The 20,993-nt window shown below is 38.6% G+C and overlaps 2 long non-coding RNA genes across 28 annotated transcripts in view; both read right to left on the minus strand.

Moving 5' to 3' along the window:
• Window positions 1-5,967: 5,967 nt before the first annotated feature.
• Window positions 5,968-11,756, minus strand: LOC111093382. The gene is made up of 3 exons (XR_005381341.1): window positions 8,807-11,756; window positions 7,787-7,917; window positions 5,968-6,590 (listed from the first exon to the last, which is right to left on the minus strand). It is a non-coding gene; the product is annotated as an uncharacterized LOC111093382 (long non-coding RNA).
• A 178-nt stretch (window positions 11,757-11,934) lies between these two features.
• Window positions 11,935-20,993, minus strand: part of LOC102155895 — a 648,303-nt gene continuing 639,244 nt past the window's right edge. For 23 of the 27 annotated variants that reach the window (XR_005381490.1, XR_005381486.1, XR_005381489.1 and 20 more), the window contains 2 exons: window positions 14,000-14,142; window positions 11,935-12,285 (listed from right to left, as the gene is read on the minus strand). This is a non-coding gene — a long non-coding RNA (uncharacterized LOC102155895). Of the gene's footprint in view, window positions 12,286-13,999; window positions 14,143-14,168; window positions 17,280-20,993 lie in introns of those variants that run through there. The other 4 variants (XR_005381471.1, XR_005381466.1, XR_005381472.1 and 1 more) reach the window with 2 other exon arrangements.

The following is a 20,993-nucleotide window of genomic DNA, read 5'->3' on the forward strand; positions in this document are numbered from 1 at the left end:
CTAGAATATACAAAGATATCTTTCAGATCAATAACAAACATAAAAAAAATAGGGGCAAAGGATAAGAACGGGAAGTTTACAAAAAATCTGAATAGCCAATAAATATATGAAAATATCAAGAAAATATTATTTCATACCCATCCGATTGGAAAAAATTTAAAAAGTCTTACAACACACATGCTGGCAAGGATATGGGAAAACAATATGTCATTTAGTACTGCTGGAGTGTAAATATCTACAAGAACTTTGGAGAGCAATTCCACATTATCTAGAGAAACTGAAACATACCCAGGCCCCAAGTAATTTTGCTTCTAAGTAATTACCTAGGGAAACTCTCTCACATGTGCTCAAGGAGACTTCTACATAGTTGGTTGTTTCAATGTTATTTTTAATACCAAAATGTTAGAAGCCATCTAAAAGGCCATCAATGGGGAATGGATAAACTGTGGTATATTCATACACTGGAATACTAAGCCACTGTTAAAATGAATGAATGAATAATTCCATAGATGGTAATGTGATTAAATCTGGAAAATATAAAGTTCAGCAAAAATGAGGGAATTTACAGTACACTAGTAGATACTACTTTAAAACTTAAAAACAATACTATATTTTGAGAATATATACCAGTTTAATATTAATGCTTATTGGGAGGGAAGAAATGGGGTTTATTATCTTTAACGTTTCATTTCTTTTTAAAGAATCAATCTGAATAAAAGATAGCAAAATACTAATATTTATTGGACCTATGTAGTAGATGCATGGAAATTTGTATTTTTTTTTGTTTTGTGTGTAATGAACATTTTCACAACTTAAAAGTATTAAAAATGAAAATATTAAATATTAAATCAAGGGATATATCAATAGATGGAATCATTTTATAATGACTGGGCCCTCCAGGTATGAGGGCATTTTACACAAAGAGTGGGCACTAAAGGCATTATTAAGTATGAAGTATCTAATATTACTTCATATTGGACACATGTGGAAATTGAGACCTAGAGAAAGTAACTGAAATTAAGAGAAATTAGGTGACTTCAAAGTCATACAAGTAGCCAGAATGGAACTTGCAGCCCAGAACTCCCTTCCACCATGCCTCAGGTACATGTCATTGGCACCTCCGTCAGAAGATATAATCAGGCCTCAGGAATAGTATAGAGAACCAATAGTGGGACTGTCCTCAATAACCCAGGGGTCATCCCCAAAAGGTCTCTCAGTGTAAAGAATAACATTTATAAACTCTCTGTGTGAAAACCAAATAGCAACTCATTTATAACATGGCCTCACCTCAAACCTTAGGACAACCTCTGCCAATTGTCAATAACTGGCAAACACCATGAAAGAAAAATATCCCAAGGAAGAGTTGATGAGGCCTGCAAGAACCCTGCTTATTACCTTGTTGGTAGAGGCCGGTGTCACTCATCTCATCCATATTTCTAAGGTTGAGGTCACCTCAGGACCTTACCAGGTCAGTAACACCCAATGTCTCTCCTCAAACTACCATACATTCTGGTTCCTTAAGCAACCTTTGAATGCCCTGATGCAGACAATTGGTAAAGTCTGAAGAGAGTGAGCTTCCTCATTAATTATTGTCATCCTCTCTCCATCCACTTTACCCATAGTTATTCATGGCTTCCATCATAAGGGAATTTGAATCAAAGATTGGGTTTGCAAAGTCCTTTCTAGCACCTGGTGCTTTATCGTAATTAACAACAATAGTTAATTTATTGAATGTTCACTAAGCCCTAGACACTGTCCTATGCACTTTTGGATTATTACTTCATTTTATCCTTACAAAAAAAACCGTGAGATGGATACAATAATTATCATTTTAAAGACAAGGATCACAATCAGAGGCCTTAAGAACATTTTCCAAGGTCAGGCTAATAACGTCATGGAAGAGGATTCAAATGTAAACAATTTGGTTCCTAAACCATCACACACAACAGCAAACTGTTGAGTTTTGCTAAAGGCTTTCTCCTATCCCTGTAATGTATTTCTAGCCATTTATATATATATTTTTTATATTTTTTAAAGATTTTATTGGTTTATTCATGAGAGACACACAGAGAGAGGCAGAGACATAAGCAGAGGGAGAAGCAGGCTCCCTGCAAGGAGCCCAATGTGGGACTCGATCCCAGGACCCCAGGATCACAGCTTGAGCTGAAGGCAGGCACTCAACAGCTGAGCCACTGAAGCTTCCCCATCCAGTCATATTTTTAAGGGGACATCCAGTTAGAGGGAAAACACATGGAGATACACATACAGTCAAGTTTCTATTATCCCTTTTCTTTTTTTAGTCCAAATCTATTTTATCTATTTTTTCCTTCATCTAATCCTAAAATCTAGAGCTACAAGGATCATAGAAGTCATCACTCCTTTAAATCATTCAAGATCACCTTATTAGAGAGTTTGTCTTGATAACCTCATAAAAAATTATGTTACCCACCCTCACCCCATATTTTGGCTTTTCCCTTCCCCACTTCTCCTGCTTCATTTCTCTACATGTATGTTCTGCTGCCTAACATACTATATATTTATTTATTGTCCGTCTCTCTTCCCTAGAATGTAAGCACTATAAAGATGAGCCTGTCCTCTATTTACTGATATGTCTTCAGTGTCTATGGTAATGTCAGAAACTAAAGCTGGTTCTTCATATAATTGGTATTCCAAAACTAAAATTTTTGAACAATGAGAGTTTCCTCCCTTTTTTTCATTCCCTCTAGTCCTCTTGGGTGTTGTCTTAACTCTCTGGTGCCTTGTAATATGTGACTTTTTCTATAGTTAATCAGACTTTTCTGATTATTATCAGTGGGAGTTTTGGCCAGCTGCAAACCATTCTGGAGACAAGAGCCTCCGTGCTTCCCTCTACCCCCATCCAGTGCCAATTCCATTAGTTCAATCCCATCTTTCTGTTCTCCAGAGCTTCAGTGGATTGATTAGAAAGGATCAAGGCAGCATTCTCTGATATTTGACCTGAAGCTGTCATGGTTAAGGGCTTGGGAATAACATTTCTGCTCATGCTTTTGTGAGCAGATTTGGCTCATTGGCTAAAGGTCCCCAACTCTTTATCTCCTTTAAAGAAAACCTGATAATATTCCTTTTGAGTGTCATGCTGTAATGGGGTCTTATTTAAATTTAAAGTTCAATGGATGCAAAAATTCTCAACAGGATACTAGCCAATAGGATACAATAGTACATTAAGAAGATTATTCACCATGACCAAGTAGGATTTATCCCCGGGATGCAAGGCTGGTTCAACACTTGTAAAGCAATCAATGTGATTCATCATATCAGCAAAAGAAAAAACAAGAACCATATGATCCTTTCAATAGATGGCAGAGAAAGCATTTGACAAAATACAGCATCCATTCCTGATCAAAACTCTTCAGAGTGTAGGGATAGAGGGAACATTCCTCAGCATCTTAAAAGCCATCTACGAAAAGCCCACAGCAAATATCACTCTCAAAGGGGAAACACTGGGAGCCTTTCCCCTAAGGTCAGGAACACCACAGGGATGTCCACTATCACCACTGCTATTCAACATAGTACTAGAAGTCCTAGCCTCAGCAATCAGACAACAAAAAGACATTAAAGGCATTCAAATGGGCAAAGAAGAAGTCAAACTCTCCCTCTTCGCTGATGACATGATACTGTACATAGAAAACCCACAAGACTCCACCCCAAGATTGCTAGAACTCATACAGCAATTTGGTAGCATGGCAGGATACAAAAATCAATGCCCAGAAATCAATGGCATTTCTCTACACTAACAATGAGACTGAAGAAAAAGAAATTAAGGAGTCAATCCCATTTACAATTGCACCCAAAAGCATAAGATACCTAGGAATAAACCTAACCAAAGATGTAAAGGATATATACCCTAAAAACTATAGAACACTTCTGAAAGAAATTGAGGAAGACACAAAGAGATGGGAAAATATTCCATGCTCATGGATTGGAAGAATTAATATTGTGAAAATGTCAATGTTACCCAGGGCAATTTACACGTTTAATGCAATCCCCATCAAAGTACCATGGACTTTCTTCAGAGAGTTGGAACAAATTATTTTAAGATTTGTGTGGAATCAGAAAAGACTGCGAATAGCCAGGGGAATTTTAAAAAAGAAAACGATATCTGGGGGCATCACAATGCCAGATTTCAGGTTGTACTACAAAGCTGTGGTCATCAGGACAGTGTGGTACTGGCACAAAAACAGACACATAGATCCATGGAACAGAATAGAGAACCCAGAAGTGGACCCTCAACTTTATGGGCAACTAATATTCGACAAAGCAGGAAAGACTATCCACTGGAAGAAAGACAGTCTCTTCAATAAATGGTGCTGGGAAAATTGGACATCCACATGCAGAAGAATGAAACTAGACCACTCTCTTGCACCATACACAAAGAGAAACTCAAAATGGATGAAAGATCTAAATGTGAGACAAGATTCCATCAAAATCCTAGAGGAGAACACAGGCAACACCCTTTTTGAACTTGGCCACAGTAACTTCTTGCAAGAGACATCCACGAAGGCAAAAGAAACAGAAGCAAAAATGAACTATTGGGACTTCATCAAGATAAGAAGCTTTTGCACAGCAAAAGATACAGTCAATAAAACTAAAAGACAGCCTACAGAATGGGAGAAGATATTTGCAAATGACATATCAGATAAAGGGCTAGTTTCCAAGATCTATAAAGAACTTATTAAACTCAACAGCAAAGAAACAAACAATCCAATCATGAAATGGGCAAAAGACATGAACAGAAATTTCACCAAAGACATACACATGGCCAACAAGCACATGAGAAAATGCTCTGCATCACTTGCCATCAGGGAAATACAAATCAAAACCACAATGAGATACCACCTCACACCAGTGAGAATGGGGAAAATTAAGAAGGCAGGAAACCACAAATGTTGGAGAGGATGCGGAGAAAAGGGAACCCTCTTACCCTGTTGGTGGGAATGTGAACTGGTGCAGCCACTCTGGAAAACTGTGTGGAGGTTCCTCAAAGAGTTAAAAATAGACCTGCCCTACGACCCAGCAATTGTACTGTTGGGGATTTACCCCAAAGATACAGATGCAGGGAAACACCAGGACACCTGCACCCCGATGTTTCTAGTAGCAATGTCCACAATAGCCAAACTGTGGAAGGAGCCTCGGTGTCCATCGAAAGATGAATGGATAAAGAAGATGTGGTTTATGTATACAATGGAATATTCCTCAGCCATTAGAAATGACAAATACCCACCATTTGCTTCAACGTGGATGGAACTGGAGGGTATTATGCTGAGTGAAATAAGTCATTCGGAGAAGGACAAACATTATATGTTCTCATTCATTTGGGGAATATAAATAATAGTGAAAGGGAATAAAGGGGAAAGGAGAAAAAATAAGCGGGATATATCAGAAAGGGAGACAGATCATGGAAGACTCCTAATTCTGGGAAACGAACTAGGGGTGGTGGAAGGGGAGGTGGGCGGGGGGTGGGGGAGCCTGGGTGGCGGGCACTGAGGTGGGCACTTGATGGGATGAGCACTGGGTATTATTCTGTAAGTTGACAAATTGAACACCGATAAAAAATAAATTTATTAAAAAAATTTAAAGTTCATTTGTTCATTCCCCTTCAACAATTAATGGAGGCCATTGTTATTATTTTCTAATATATTTGATTAATCCATTACAGAGATATAGTATGGCAATGATTGGAAACTTCATGATTTGGATGTTAGTTGAAGTAAGTGCTATAAATTTATTTTCTTATTCATTAATTATGAGTGTGTCACAAAACTATGTTGAGTATGTTGAATAACAGAATAAAAACTTAAAGAAAATATTACAATAAGCTATGGTAATGTACTGAAATGAGTAGAATAAAATAAAATATGGATAAATGGAATCCTACATTTAAGCCCCCCAGCCCCCCACCCCACCAAAAAAAAAAAAAAAAAACTCGAAACTTGGCTAAGAACAAGATAGAGGATATGGCTTAAAAGCAGAGTTTGGTGTTTATTTACCACAAACTGTGAATGAACTCTAAGTGGGATGCAACTGCTAAAAACAAGGTATTTTAGGCTCTTTCAATACTAGTGTGGTATCCAGGTTATCTCTAGTTGGTCATACCACATCTAAATTATTCTAGTTTTGGCCTTTTTAAAAGTGGATATGAATAAACAAGGACTCATGTAAGGATAGTGAAGAACCTAACTGGACATTTGAGATAGGAGATAAGAGTTACTCGTTAACAGTTTAATTTAAATATTGGAAGCATTGTCATGTAGACTTACTTTGTATTTGTGTATGTCTAGAAGACAAAATGTCCTAAATCATACAGAGGTATAATTTGAAACCATATAACTGCAGACATTTTAATGACTAGAGCTATTGAATGATAAGGTGGGCTGCTCTTCTGAGAGAACTACCTGTCCTTAGAGGTGTTCAAACACAGGGTGGCCGTCCTGCTGTGAGGAATACTGTGACAAAGTGGAAGACTACAGGAGATGACCACTCGGGTTGCTTCAAATTGGAGATGCTCAGCTTCTGAGTAATTTTGCAGCTTCACCTCTGTGCTGTAAGATGCACTGAAATAAGAACAAAAAAGGATCATGAAATTGTCCTTAGCCCTTAGGAACCAGCAAACTCTAAGGAGATTATAACAGAGAAGAGCAATGGTCCACATTTTTTTTCTTTTATAAGTAGGAGATTCTTCCCTCCCTCACACCTTTTTAAAAAATGAAATGCTATATAGAACCCAATTTGGAAAATAAATAAAGAACAAATTTGGGTGGTCAGGACTGGGGGCAGCCACTGACTTTGAGCTCCACCTACTGAGATCCCTCACCCTCAAAGAGGCCTCTGTGGCATCTCTATGGAACCAGGGCTCCCTGAAGTCAGTCTGAAACCATGAAGGGGAGGCTTGAGAGAAATATCTTGGGTTTGAAAAGAAGGAGGAAATTGGAAAATTTTGGGAAAATAATATCCAGTCTCTTTAGCCCCATTAAATATACTACATAAAATATCCAGGAACAATAGAAAAAAAAAAAGCCAAGGAACTTTTCCAGCTCAATTCCCTTCTACCTATTGGAATGAGCCTTATTTATTGAGTCCTCTCATTTCTCTGTCTTGGCGTCTTAGATCCTCTTCCACTCCCCCACCCCCATTCTTCAGATGTAGTGACCTAGTTTTTGATTCGCTAGTTCACTCTTTATCCAGTCCCTATTTGGCAGGGGAAGGAGTAGCAGCAAATTGTAGAGTCTGCATGAGCAGAAGACCTAAATGTTGGGGTCTGCTAGCTAAAATGGGAGGTCTGGCTACCCCTACAGTAACCTGTCTGTGTAATCCCCAGGTAGGGATTCTCAAAGAATCATGCCAGAAGCTTTGGCAGGACACTCTATGTCTCCTCCTTCCTGGTCCTCTCTACCACATGCATAGGAAATAGGTTTGATCATGGGGGTCTGGAGAGATGGGGACAGAATGGCAATCAACATACCATCTATAGCATTCAGGGTCCCATTCAATTTGGGTTAAAGAGTTTAATAAAAGTGTGAGCAGGATTTAGGGAAAGCAACAAAGGATGGAGATAGTAATACCCCTGGATCTGAAGGAGCAAGGAAAGGACTGGTTGTTGGAACCAAGACAGAAAGAACTCTGTGAAGAAGGCTCCCCAACAGGAGCTGTGACTTCAGGAGTGAGAGCAGCCAAATGACAGCAACCAAGCTCCATTAAAAGGAGAGCTGGAGAATTAATAATCCGACTTCACTTTCCTTCTGCCTCCTACCCTTTTGCTAGAGCTTTCCATTATCTGAACCATTGGGTAGTCAGGTATCAGTGGAACCCCTTGATAGAATCCCCTGGAGTTTGTAACTGGGTAGAAGTCCTTCTGGATTTGTAGCAGGGTAGAAAGTGAATCTGAAGGGGAAAATGGAAGAAGATATTCAGCACACCAAACCTCAAAATCCAGGCCAAACTTTCTGTTTTAGCTATGTAGAGAACATCACATTCATATCACCTCAATTTTATCCACAGCCCAGCTGCAATTATCTGTTTTACTGATGGTCCTACAATGTTGGTAGATAAAGAACTCCTCTCTACAACCATTTTGCCTTTATGGTGGGCATGCTCATTCTTACTGAAGTTAATACCGAGCATTTTCCAAATCATTTTTTTTTAGAAAGTAAAGCCAAAAGAACTATTGAAGGATATCACTTTCTACCTACAGTTTGCCATTTGCCTTCTCTGGTCTTCTAAGCAGACACTTTAAGATATGAGGTATAAAGCTGACTGTGAGGCTGACACTGGGAAGAAACATTTCTGCATTAGAATTGACCATGAAAAGTGATAAGTAACAGTTGGCCTGTACTTCAATTGTCGCACATGTGGATAAAATCTACTTAATTCTTCAAGTTGGGAAACAGGTATATGGTTTTTACTTGGTTCCTAACTTAGCATCCTCAAGGAGTGTGATGCATCTAAGGAGTCACTGAAAAATAAATTGTCCATTTATTCAGTAAACATTCTCACAAACATGGAGTTTGTGAATAAATTACTTTCTCTAGAGGTAAACCACCTTTGAAAATTATAGGAAACTCAAAAGTATAAGCTACCCCAATGGAAGCATATGAGGCATCAGTTTCCTTTTCAGCTGAACCAGTAATTATTGAACATCTATTTCAGGAGATTGCTCTGGTTATCAATTGCCATATAATAAACCTCCTTGAAACTCACTGGCTAATATAGCAATTTATTATTATATTTAATATTATTATATTTAATATTATTATATGTTGTTTGGGCTCACCTGGGAAGTCCTGTTGGGGGTAGGTCTCTTATGTGATTGCAGTCAGATGGTGGCCAGGAGTGGAACCATCTTCAGGCTCAGCAGGACTGGTTATCCAAGATGGCTCATGGCTAGCAGTTGATGTTGGTCAGTATCTAGGAATTCAGCTAGGACTAAATTGATTTTTCTACAATCAGTCTGTCCATGTCCTTGGGCTTCCAACAACATGGAGCCTGCATACTGCCAGTGAATGAGTATCCCAAGAGATTTCAGATGAATCTGCAAAGCTTCTTATAATTAGCCTCAGAATTCATGCAGTGTTATGAAGACTGAGTTACTCAGAGTTCAAAAAAATAGGAAGGGTGTTGCAAGACACTAAGTACAAGGAACTAGCATGAACAAAGTCCTAAAAGTATGTCACAGCATGAACTATACAGGGAACTACAAGTACTTAGGTACTACTAGAGTCTAAAGTTTGCAGGAGGATGTGGCTGGAGATGACCTGGGAAGCCAAGAATAGACAGGCAACCAAGAATTTTGTACATTTTTGAATACTTTGCTAGGAAGTCTGATCTTATAGATTTGGGGAAACTTTGGGCTTTAAGGCAGAGGTATGGCTGGTTATAGCAGACTTTTAGACATATACCTCTCTGCATGCAGTGTGGATTTAGAGGAGGCAACACGCCAAGACTTGAGGTAGGGAGACCTGTTAGGACTTTACAGTACTCCAAGTGAGAGGCTGAAGGTATAAACAAAGACAGTAATGGAGAGGATGGAATAAAGGGGATAGAATTAAAAAATAAAAAATAAAGGGGATAGAATTAAAAATATCTAAGACAATATTTAAAGCACTGAGTAACTATTTGAATTTTGGGAGCTTAGTTCAAGGAAATTATATATTTTAATTCCCAGATTTCTATGCAGGAATTGAGAGCCATAATTTCTCAATTAAGTAATTGGTGAGACTATTTGAGATTATCTAAGAATTTTCCTGAGTTTATTAAAAGTTTAATCTTCAGATAGTAGAGTCAGATTGAGTTTTGACCAGAAAAGTGTGTGTGTGTGTGTGTGTGTGTGTGTGTGTGAGGCTCTTAAAAATGACCAAGGTAAAAAGTAAGAAGAAAACATGGTTATTCAATTTAATTCAGAAAAGGAGTATAAAGAAGAAAAATGACAAAATACAGTGGTAGAAACAAGTATATATATCAGTTATGAATGATATATGAATGGCTTAAAGACATCTATGAGAAGACAGAGGGGCACGGAGTGGCTCAGTCAGTTAAGCAACTGACTCTTGATTTCAGCTTGGGTCATGATCTCAGGGTTCTGACACTGAGCCCCATGTTGGGCTCCTCCCATGCATGGGATTATCTCTCTCCCTTTGCCTCTTCCTGAACCTTCTCCTTCTGAAAAATAAAAAAAGACCCAGATTCTGATTGGATAAAATATATTCCAACTGTGTAAATGATGTGAATATGTTTACATGCCCATATGCATGTGTGTGTATGTATGTACCTACTTATATGTATATGTATAGTTGGATATAGTAAGCAAACATTAATTAAAATAAAATTGATGTAACTATATTAAAATTATCAATATCATACCAATGTCAGAATTGATGCAAGATACAAACTATTATTAGTGATACAATATCATTATATAATGAATAATATATAAACAATTCATTAGGAAGATTTTATTATTATTTTAAAAATATTTATTTGAGAGAGAGAGGGAGAGCACGTGCACATGAGTGCGTGCACATGAGTGTGTGGGGGCAGGGTAGAGAGCAAGGGAGAGAGGAACTCAAATGGACTCTGTGCTGAATGCAGAGCCAATGAGGTGGCTCTATCCCAGAATCCTGAGATCAAGACCTGAGCCAGAGCCAAGAGTCAGATGCTCAATCAAATGTGCCACCTAGGCACCCCCATTAGGAAGATTTTAGATTTTGAATTTGCATGTATCAAACATATATAAATCCCACAGGGACATGATTGGAAACAGAAATTGACAAATATATAATCAAAACAGTTTTAACGCACATTTCTCAGAAATATATTAATCAAACAATAAGTTCTGAAGAAGTAGGAAAATTTGAACAACATAATGAACAAGGCATATTTGTAAGGTTAGGAGAAGTGATGCCATTTTAATGACTCAATAGTCACCATTTATTTCTCACTCACATTTTGTTCAAAAGAGTCTCTGACTATGTCTCTCTACAGAGGCTAATGGAGGCTTGTGATCTTTTAGATTTATTATCTGGGACAAGCGGCTACTTCTTTCACTGCAGAAGGTGAAAAAAGATCAGAAAATTATGCATGGGTTTTCACTGCTTCAGCCTGAAAGAGAGACATGAAGCTTCCATTCACTAGACCTAGTCATATGACCTTGACTAGCAGCATGACCTGAAGAAAGGAGGAGGGGTAGTTGCCTGATTATCAAGAAGTACTGGGCAGGGGATCCCTGGGTGGCTCAGCGGTTTAGCGCCTGCCTTTGGCTCAGGGCATGATCCTAGGGTCCCAGGGTCGAGTCCCGCGTTGGGCTCCCTGCATGGAGCCTGCTTCTCCCTCTGCCTGTGTCTTTGCCTCTCTCTCTCTCTCTCTCTCTGTCTCTCATGAATAAATAAATAAAATCTTTAAAAAAAGAAGTACTACTGTCACAGAGCCTGATCTAATGGAAATGAATAGAATCTTGCACCCATATTACACATATTGGAATTTTGTTTCTCACAACTGACCACATGAAAAAGAGAAAACAAGTATTCGAGAAGCAATATTCTTATCAATGTTATTCTGATTATTCAGTTTGAAAAATAAGTAGCATGAAATGATTCACATGTCATAGAAGAAACCACAATGAAAGTCATTAAATATTTAAAACTGAATAATTAAAAGAATTTATAACAATATGTAAGGCATTCAGCTGATGTGGTACACAGAAAGACATAACTATTTTTTTTACTTTATTTTGTTTTTAAAAGATTTTATTTATTTATTCATGAGAGACAGAGAGAGAGAGAGGCAGAGACACAGGCAGAGGGAGAAGCAGGCTCCATGCAGGGTGCCCGATGTGGGACTTGATCACGGGACTCCAGGATCCCGCCCTGGGCCTAAGGCAGATGCTAAACCACTGAGCCACCCAGGGATCCTGACATTTATAACTTTTTTTTTCCTGGAAAAGTTTTATTTTTTTATCTGATTATTTTTTATAGGAGTTTGACTTTGTAATTTTTCATGGATTTTATATACATATTTTCAAACACATTTCTCTACACATTGTACAACTCACAACACACATGCTAATAAGTGCACCAAATCCTATTTTTAAAATGATTACATATTTTGACTGATTTTCTCAATCTGTTCTTCCCATGTCATAGTAATCCCTGGGATGGCTCCATCCAGTCAAGCCATAGAAAAGTTCCTCAGGATCATTGTCAGCTATTATCTCCTCTTCCTCCTTCTCCTTCTTCACCTGATGGAGATTAGCTGCTTCTTGGATGCAGATATTTGAAGGAATCAGGGCAATTAAATGCATATATTAGAGAAGAAAAATTGAAAAAAAAATGAGTTAGTTATTTAATTCAAAAAGGGGAAAACAACAAAAAGTAACATGAAACAAGTCGAAGGAAATAAATACTAATGATGAGAGCAGAGATCAATGGACAGGAAATCCAAGAAAGAATAAGAAATATTAACAAGGACAAAGGCTGGTCTTTAAAAAGACTGATAAAATTGGGATCCCTGGGTGGCTCAGCCGTTGGGCGCCTGCCTGTAGCCCAGGGCATGATCATGGAGACCCAGGATCGAATCCCACATCGGGCTCCCTGCATGAAGCCTGCTTCTTCCTTTGCCTGTGTCTCTGCCTCTCTCTCTCTCTGTGTGTCTCTCATGAATAAATAAATAAAATCTTAAAAAAAAGACTGATAAACTTCTGGAAAAATTAGTCAAAAATACAAGAGGGAATATAAAATAAAAAGGGGGAACATATCCTAGATAGCATATAGACTGGAAATAATTGTGAGACTGACTACCCTTCATGCCAATAATTTGAAAACATAGGCAATAAGTGTATGGATAATCTGAAAGTGCAGATAATCTGAAGAAATCTGTAAATCTTAACCTATAATCATTAAAGAAATTGAAAAATTGAATCAGGACCAAAAAAACTTCAGCAAATATCGTAATGATTGAATGCAAAAATAATGGTTGAATGTTAGACACATTCTCTTCAAAGTGAAGACCGTGACAAAATTATTTATCAGCACTTCTTTAAAATTTTATTGTAAGTTCAAGACCATGCAGTGATATGAGAAGAAAAAAAGATGTATAAAGATTGGTATGAAAGAAATAACTTGATTATTTGAAGACACTATAATAGTTTACATACAGAATCTAAGGAATCCTATAAACTATTAGTACCTAGAAGTTTCTGTCATTCTTATAAATTAATGATGTCAATTTAAAAAACTGTGTACATATGTATATACATAATATATACACATATACATAATTTATATATAATGTATAGTATGCATATTATACATATATAAAACTATAAATATATTTTAAAAGACCTCATTTGAAACAGTAATAAAAATCTGCTAAACTTGTAATAGGGAAATTTTGAAAACCAATTAAATGTGAATCAATAGACAATAATTACAGATTTGTAATTAGTCATATACCTGACAAGACAATAGTTAATGTGAAAGAACTGACTTTACCTCTATCAACTCTTGAAAAATGATGATCTGGAAAACTTTTTGAGTAAAAACATCAGGCTTCATAATATCTGTATTATGATACTATTTTCATAAGTTAAACATGCACAAAATAATGCAACTTACTGCAAATGGGTATATACAAATGCTGTGAAAATATAAAACATGGGTAGATAAGATACTATACCAACTTCAGGATGGAGATATCCTCTTGGGAGGGAGAAATGATAGATTGGGAATTGAAAGATTCCACTAATAGATTATTTCTTTAAAGACAGGGCTGAGCAAATTATACGAAGTGATAAATGTTTCTAAATCTAAATGGTAGGTAGCTAAGGGTCTGTTTTATTAGCCTCCTATGTAGAATTTATAATTAAGCAATTAAAAATTTAAATATGAATAGGAGATGAAAAAATGTATGCAAAATACTTTGCCAGCACTTTGAGGAAGGCAGACCAATGGGTAACTGTGGAGAAATGTTGCACCTTCTAAACCGATGGAAGCTTCCTTGCTAACCAAGGCTTTCCTAGACTTCTTGTAGCTGCTTTATTCTGGGTGCAGAGATGACCTGGCCCCTACGGCCCTCAGCTGCTTTTAATCATCAGGGTGATGGGTTCTGCCCATTTATCTAAAACACACAAAGAAATGCAAGTAGCTACATTTTCTTTTGAGGCATTATAAAATAAAAAAAATATTTTCTGAATCATGCAAGAACTATTAAATCACGACTGGTAGAACTAAAGTGTTGATTATTGAATTGTAATTTTTCAAAAGTTAACAATTCCTTAGTCATTTCCAGAACAGCTCTGTTTTCTTACTACTTGATTTTACTGTCACTTGTTTCAAGGGACTTGATGATGGTCTCCATATTTGCATTTGTTTTGATTACTGTCTTGATGATCTGCAAATTATATTAATCAGGAGGAAATCTGGGAGAAAGCCCTCATTCTCAATATGAAAAGAAAATTATTCTAAGATCATGTGCTGATGCTATTAACTGGAGACTTAGTTAATATAATCTTTTTAGCAGGACAATTAGGCAACCAAGGATTTCTATTTCCAGAAACCTAACTTTCAGAGATACTTTCATGTGTGCACAAAGCTACATGGAAAGGAGGTTCGTTGTAGATGTTCATAACACTGTAGGCAATATCCTTGAATATGTGGCTGTTCCTTTGCTCAAGAATATAGTGGTAAGAACAGATTGGAACTAGGGCAAATGCGTGACAATTAGGGAATGAATGAACATGGTGGCACATCTCTGCTGTGTAATAATATGGTGGCTAAAAATAAGTTCAATCTCCACACAGAGATACAAGTTGAACTTCTAAGATATATTGAGAAAAAGAAAGTTATAGAGCAGTACATATGGTAGGATTCCATTAATGTTAAAAATTCCAAACCTATATATGTACAAATATAAAACATATACATATGTAAATTTATAGAAAAGTTTATAGCCCGAACTGTTAACAATGGTTACTTTTGGGAAAAGTTTTGGTGGTGAGATAAGTTTTAAAAATATATATGTATATATTTTTTCATATAGTTAAATATATAGATTTCATATACTTAAATATATTTCTAAATGTATTATATTTCTAGTCACATATTTTGTGTTTTTTAAAGACTGCTTAGATTCTCATTCCAAGTATATTAAATACAAATTCTACTGTCTTTGAGACTCACTATTATCATATTGTCTTGGGAAATAAATTATAAAAAGTAATGAATACATTTTTTTCTACAATCAGGAAAATATTTTTTAATAAAGGAAACTGTGTTTACTGTGGAAAATTATGAATACAGGAAAGTACAGGGAATGAAAATCACTCATAATCTTATCATAATGTGTGGATGTTTTCCCTTCTTTTATGGGTATGGTTGAGGTCATACCATATATACAATTTTTATTCTGATTTCTTTCTACTTAACACCTGAATATTTATCTATGTCATTAAAGCTCTTCAAAACAGAGTCACATAGATTGCCCATTATTAACCATTCCACACACATCTTGGATTTGGTTAACAACAATGAAATCTGCTTCTTAATGAGACTCTCAGACCACATTTGTGAAATTAGAGACCCTTTGGTTGTGTGGCCAGCAGGCTCAAAGGGAAAGAAAGAAATCTAGGACCTCAAGGACACACCAATGTGAACCAAAGCACTCTCTGGGAAAGCAACAGCCAGGAGCACAGATTAAATGCTTCTTCTTTCTTCTCTTATATGATGGTGCTGCTGCTGCAGAAGTTACCCATGATTGACAGAAATTGAGTCCTTTTTGGAAGAAACCTTCTATTTTTGCATACCAGGAAGAGTAGTGATCCAGCAAAGCAGTCCCATCTTTAGTTCTATCAGATAAACAGGATAGAAATTCCAAGGAAAAACAAGCCTGATGGAAAAGATCCTGAGACCCTAACACTCACATTTATTTGGTTTAAGAAGAAATGTAGGGAGTCCTGTGGCATAAGACAAACACCAAAGGACCCTTTGCAGGTGTGAAAAGTGAAACATTTTCCAAAGGTTCATTAAATCGCACAGCTTCCCTCGGAGAGGGTCTCCATAGTGAAGCTCGCTTTCCTTTTTGCAGGCCCTAAGTGGAAGACGGGGCTGCAGAGGTGCTGGCTGAGACCACCCAGGCTGCAATGGGAGTGTGGGGTTTCTAGCAGAGGCCCCTGTCCCTCCTGCCCACAGGCCCAGGTACAGGAATTTCTTCCCCAGCCTCTGCTGGCAAGGGCCTGAGGTTTCTCTTTTTGTCGGACTCACCACAGATTGAAGCAACAAAGGCAATGGAAGGCTGCAATCCTTTACAAATGGTCTGAATGGAAACCACAAGGGCTGGAAATTCAAGGGCTTTGGCAAAATTGCTGCTTTGTTTTTCATGTCCCTAAATTGATCCAGCCAATGTCTCGGGTGACAAACAGTGAATAGCTCTGGTACGGCATGTGCTGTGATTAGGTTGGTGGGTTGGATTGGGGCTTCTCTGGGACTAGGGCCACCCCATCTGCTATTCTTGCAGTTATTTTGTGGCTTTATCACACAAGCTGGGGGCTCCCCAGGATCCCTGGTGAGGCTGATTTTATTAGAAGAAAAAAATAAGTGCATCGCTACTTCTCCCTAGCACATGTTTTAGATGTTTTCTTTCTCTGATCAACTACATTTGCCAAGCCACACATTCTGTGCTAAACAGAGCTTACCTAACTCTGCCGGCTGGGGTTTTTCCTGGATCACTCCTACATTGCTTACTGAAATACCTCTGGAGAAGCTCATTTGACCCATCACTCATTCTTTTGTGTGTTCATTCATTCCTTCATTCATTCAACACAAATTTATTCATCTGTATTATGAGTATGTTTTTCTTGAGACACTTTGCTTGGTAATGCAATGAAGACCAACAGCAGATCTAGCCCTGCTCCGATTGGATTGAGCTGTGTTAAAAACTGGGATAAGTGCTCTCATGGAAATAAGCCATCACATGAGAATATATGACATGATGGCTGGAGTCCCGACAGTTCCACGGAGGATCCTAGGCGGGCAGGCATCACAGAGTGTGTCTGCAGCTGTACAGATGAGCCTGGAATCTGAGCTGTGTGAGGGATTCCTTTCCTTGTGGTCTTCAGGGGTGGTGGTGATGCTTGCCCTAGCTTATAGTTCTTGTTGATCGGGTCAGATATATTCCATCTCTAGGTGTTGACTTTATGTTGGGAAGGTGGCAGCTATCATCACCATCATTATAAATGTTGCCAAGTACAAAGTGCTCACCTGCGCCAGAAGACAATATCAGAATTCAAATGTTTATGTGTTAAACTGGGCTGTACTATCTATGGAAAAATCTTCCCTGGGGAAGTGAATGACAGAATCAGGGAGGGAATTCTGGCTCTACTCATAATGCTTCTGATACCAAATGTGAGGGTTTTCCACACCAAGCAATTCTCCTCTTCTCTTTGAACATTAACAGGGTGTCCTATGATATAATTCAATTCTGACACTACCTGAATGGAATCCATGCAGATTCTAAGGCTAAGGACTCAGTCCCATAATACTGTCCCCCCATCTCAGATGCTAACTGCAAGTAGTGGGTTACCCCACTTGTCCAACTTGACTAAAACTGGGTGTTCCCATACCTTCCTCCTCCTCAGGTTCAATCATTTGCTGTTATGGCTCACAAACTAAGGGAAATACTGTACTCACTATTACTGGTTTATTATAAAGGATATTATGAAGAACGATAGTCAATAGCCAGATGAAGAGGTGTAGAGTTCTGAGCACAGGAACTTCTATCCCTGTGGAGTTTGGGGGTGTGTCACGCTCCTGGCACACAGATGCATTCACCAACCTGGAAGTTCTCCAAACCCATTCATTTAGGATTTTTATGGAGATTCCATTACATTGGCACAATTGATTAAATCATTGGCCATTCATTATTAACTCAACTCCCAGTCCCTCTCTCTTCCCTGGAGGTCAGGAGTGGGAGGGAGTATATCTGTGAAAATTCTAACCTTCTGATCACACATTTGTTTGGTTCCTCTGGTGAGCAGTCCCCACACTGAAGCTATATCTAGAGGCCCCTCAATAGTTACCTCATTAGTAAAAAAAAGAAAGTTACCTCATTAGCATGAATGTGAGTGTATTTGAAAGAGGTTTGTTATAAACAACAAGAGATGCTCCCCTTACCCTCATCTCAGGAAATTACAAGGGTTTTAGGAGCTCTGTATCAGGAGCCAGGGACGAAGGTCAAGTACATATTTCTTACCATATCAAGTATCACAGCCTTCTCATCCTATGTTACAACTGAGCCTTTGTCTCTACAGGGATGTCCACATCCCTAGTAAGAAGGCTGAGCTTTGCAATAGCTTTGGATACTCTCTCCCTTCTTACCCTCACTTTACCTTTCAGCTTAGTAAGCTTTAAGGTCTTATGATCTGGGGCCAGGGAAACCCTGAGGGTAGACGATTTTGTGGTAAACTTCAGTAGAAACAGGAAGTTAGTTTTTTCGTCTCTATCCCTAGCACAGCATAGATGTTGGCCCAGGGCACACACGCAAGTGTCAAGCAGATGAAGTAGGCATGTGACTAAGTTGTGTGGGAAGTAAAATGACTGTATTCCAATTTGTCTGTGTGGATAAGGAGAGGGGAACAGATTCTTCTCTCGAAAGAAGTCCCCTTCTGTATCAAAGGCAGGATAATCCTAGCCTCCTCTTAGTCTTAGCCTAAAAAGTCTGGCCAAGCTGTAATACTCAGAGGGACCCACAGTACTTCCCAGTTTGGTCTGAGTTCCCTAGGAGCCCAAGAAACCAGGCAGCCTAAAGTTGAGGCTGAGTTCAAAATGTCATTTTTGGCCTGTGGTTTGACATCACAACCCTCAAATTCAACCTACATTCCTTCCATTGTTTTCAAATTCTCTCTGTGCTTATTCCTTGATTTTCCCAATGTTGGTCTCAAAACTCCTTGAGGAAATACATTGTCTAGTTATTTCAGTTTTAATTTCTAATTCTGTCTGTTCAGCCCATAGTACAAGGTACTGTAGTTCTATACACTGTAAGCTGTAAAAAAATGTTTAATTCATTCATTGAGCAGAGCCTACCTTCATAGGGAAGCTACTCTCCCAGTCCCTGAAGAGCCATGTACATTCTGTTTGGCTGCTTTCCCCTTCAAGCCTCCCAAGGATCAATGTGGCTGCACCTTAGACTTTGGGTACAGATATTTTTACTGGGCCCTGGGTATTGGAAGCCACTATCTTCTTCTGGAAGGGAATTCCAGAGATGGAAAACCTCTGTTTAACCTCTGTGGAAGAACACTGCACTCTCCTCAGCATCATTTTCTTGAAAACATGATAAAGAGAGAATAAATGTGGACCACCTTGTGGTTCTAAGAGGCTCACACTTACCCCACACAGCTGGGCTGGAGGACCCCAGTGTGATGCCCAGTGGGGAAGCCAGCTCAGGCTTGGAGGAATAATGGGCACTCTGGTTCTGGTGCATCTGGGGTCCAGACTCTGGGTGAGTGCACAACAGGGGAGACTTGTATATGTCATTGAGGTTCACGGCTCTCTTGGCCATCAACTCCTAGGCCTCTGCTCCTGTAATACAATCTACAGCTTTAGGGCCTCAGGTTGAGGATAGGATGATGACCAGCTCATACAGTGTGTCAATGTATGGTTTAAAATTTGAGTTAAAGCTTGTTATAGGCAAATTAAGGTGGGGGCTGCATGCACTGCCTCTGCAGGCAAATGCTTCTTCTTCAGACTGGAGATGGAGGGGGTTGAGGTAAGCCATTCTGCCCTACTTCATGCCTCAATCTGGCCAGATAAGTTTTTTTAGGCATTAAAAATCCATGTACCCCAATGTTTATAGCAGTAATGTCCACAACAGCCAAAATATAGAAAGAGCCCAGATGTCCATTGACATATGAATGGATAAAGAAGATGTGTGTGTGTGTGTGTGTGTGTGTGTGTGATGGAATATTACTCAGCCAACAAAAAAGAGTGAAATATCGCCATTTGCAACAACGTGGTTGGAACTAGAGAGTATTATGCAAAGCGAAATAAGTCAGTGAGAGAAAGATAGATAACAGACGATTTCACTCATGTGTGGAATTTAGGAAACAAAACAGATGAATACAGGGGAAGGGAAGGAAAAATAAAATAAGATCAAAATAGAGAGGCAAACCATAGGAGACACTTAATTTTAGGAAATAAACTCTGGGTTGCTGGAGGGGAGGTAGGTTGGAGATGGGGTAACTGGGGGATGGGCACATGATGTAATGAGCACTGGGTGCTATATGTAACTGATGAATCACTAAATTCTATTCCTGAAGCTAATAATACAGTATATGTTAACTAAATTGAATGTTAAAAAAAGAATACATGCCACATCAGGGTGCTTATTAGGAGCAATGACTTAGCATTCAGAACTGTGTTTCATATGTGGTCTCTGTTACCACCTGTCCAGCAGGACCAGAACAATATGACATTGAACTACCCAGTAACCTTAGGGTGGGCTGCATCCAGGTGCAAAGGTGCTACATTTTCTTGCTAGTGAGGACTGTGTTGCTAGAAGGTATGCACATTCTCTTTCTCTCCGTTAGGGTGCCTAACCTTCCTGGTTTGCATGGGGTTCCCAGGTTTCTGGAAAGCAGGATCTTTGGCACTAAAACCAGGGTAGTCCTGGGCAGACCAAGATGGTTTGTCACCTTACTGGTAGAATTATATATAGAGTGGAATGTTCTTGCATCTCAGCAATTCATTTTGAGGGGCTGTATTATGGAGATAAAGGGAGGAAGATATGAGTTACAAACTATATTTTAATCCTCCACTTCCCAAGGTCTAATTTGGAGGCAAATCTCACTGCCCAGTTTACTTTCCAGTAAATTAGTGGCTTCATGGGTCTATGGTTAAGAATTCTTTATGCAAGACCCTCATCGCTCACTGGGGACTTAGGCATCCTGAACAGGGAAATTCCTTTGGTTCTATTATTCC

Source organism: Canis lupus, chromosome 30 (genome assembly GCF_011100685.1).
Source record: "Canis lupus familiaris isolate Mischka breed German Shepherd chromosome 30, alternate assembly UU_Cfam_GSD_1.0, whole genome shotgun sequence".
In the NCBI taxonomy this organism is placed as follows: Eukaryota; Metazoa; Chordata; class Mammalia; order Carnivora; family Canidae; genus Canis; species Canis lupus.